This window comes from Egretta garzetta, unplaced genomic scaffold, assembly GCF_000687185.1.
Source record: "Egretta garzetta isolate BGI_Z169 unplaced genomic scaffold, ASM68718v1 scaffold526, whole genome shotgun sequence".
Classification (NCBI taxonomy): domain Eukaryota; kingdom Metazoa; phylum Chordata; class Aves; order Pelecaniformes; family Ardeidae; genus Egretta; species Egretta garzetta.
The window spans coordinates 774,512-776,627 of record NW_009259967.1 but is presented as its reverse complement, the minus strand read 5'-3'; positions in this window follow the sequence as shown (position 1 = coordinate 776,627).

Below are 2,116 nucleotides of genomic sequence, written 5' to 3'. Positions count from 1 at the left end.
AAGCAGGATCGGCTCGGCCTTGCCCTCTTTTCCCCTAGTGCAAAACTAGGGAGAGGTCTGAGGAAGGAGATCTCTGCTGCCACAGAGTTACTAGCATGGTGTGGAAAAAGTCACCGACAAACAATTTAAAAAAAAATCTAGTGCTGCCTTTTTTGTAGGAGTTACGGTGAGAATCTGGGTTGAAAGGCACCATAAGGAGCAATACCGTTGCAACACGATGCAGCTTTCAGCTCCGCCACAGCTATCGGCGTGCAACACTCGCCCAGCGGCTCCTGGAAACAGCCTTACCCCCATCAGGGGGATGGAGAAACCGAGGCATGGCAAGCTCGCGTAATTCCCTCCCAAACTCTGATCTTTCCCCCCACCCCAGCCATTTGCATTTCCGATAGGAATTCCTAGGGGACTGGAGCAATGCCAAGAAGATTTCATGACTGGAATGGAAATGTCACTCCCTCCCCAGTGCCTCCCGCCGCAGTGAGGTGGCCGGGAGGAGACACTGACAAGACATCCACCCGAGCACTTGCGGGAAGCCTGGGTGCTCTCGGGGGCAGGAAACCGTGACACACCTCTCGCCGGGATCACGACAGCTCTTGGGCTGAGAGATTCTGCACCGGTGTTTGCTAAAAGCTTCACGCGCCCTCGCTGTCACTGCTCTCTCTCCCCCATGTATCCATATTTACCCATCTATCCAAATGCGCGGCGTGTTTCTGCGCTTACTCATGGCAGTAGCGCCTTCCAGAAAGTAGCTACTTTTGCAGATTTTAGTTGTCTTGTGAGAAAGAAAAATGGCCGTTAGAATAACGCTGTGTTTCCACCATGTTGTCCTTCTAAGGATTTCTTCCGGCCTTACAATTACCCAGGCTTACAACGCTACACTGGCCCTGTGGGCTCAGGAAATGCTCCGGCGTACAAGCAGGAGAGAGGAGGCTCAGGCAAGCATGGTGACTTGGCCAAGCCCACCCGGGGAGGCAGTGGCTGAGGGAGGCTTGACTCCACTGCTGCATGCCTGGAGTGTGCCTCTACTTCGATGGGTGTGCTGTGCTTTGTCCAAATGTCATATGTGATGCTCCCAAAGGCTTTGGGAAAGGGAAGAAAAAGGGGAAAGGAGCCTCCGTCTGAAAAGAGGAGTATGGGATAGGAAGTTGTTGTAGCATGGCACAGGCCAGACTCTGGGCTGGTGTAAGAGAGCAAAGCTGTGCTGGAGGCAGTATACCAAAGGGAATTTTCCCCAGCAGGTGATCTGGCTTCAGCTCATCTGAGAAGGGCTTTGTGACAACAGTGATAGGCAGGAAGAGCCATCTGAAAATTGGACTGAAATCCTGCACGCGTTGCCAGTTGGAGTGCAAGCTGCTGTGGGAAAACTTACGGAGAAGTGCAACATTACCATGCACAAATCAAAGGAACTGGTGATTCTGAAATGCTTTTAGGAACTAAAGACAAATAAACTCTCCCCTCCTCTTGTGCCACTGAATTAAGCAACGTGGCTTTGTCCTACAAGCTGTAACACCAGCGGCAGTGCTCGCTGCTCACATGCACAGGACACAGCACGGTGGCTTACATATAAGCTGGTGCCTTCCTGGCTTATGTCCTTTCCTTACTTCTTCTGTTGCGATAGTGTGTTGTTACAGCTCACTGGGCTTGCCGGGCATGTTCTAGAAAATGTCTGAAGAGTGGCACAATAACCAAGAGGTGAATTCCCAGCACTGGGAGACTTCTGAAGATGAGAGAGAAGGAAAAAGGAAGAAGAGAGGGAGGGAGAGAGGGGAGAGAGAAGGCAGGAGGGAGAGAAGTATTTGCTGGACTTCCTCACCTTCCTCTGCTGTTCAGCTTCTTCTACTTATTGAGACCTGACGGGACAAGGATGGGTTAGCCTGGTGAGAAAGCACCCCAAAACATCCATTTCCACATGGGAAGCCATAGCCCTAAAAGTTTGGCAAAAGCTGCTGGCACATGCCTCTACTCCATTGTCAAAGTAGTCAGTCCACAATTGGATACAAAATCCCTGTGGGAAACCGGGTCGCTTATTCCCTTGCCTACGTACGGGAGCAGGAGGCCAGCCCGGCCCCTCCGGAGCCCCCGTGCACGCTCCAGCCCCCCCGGGGAGGAGGGCCTGGGG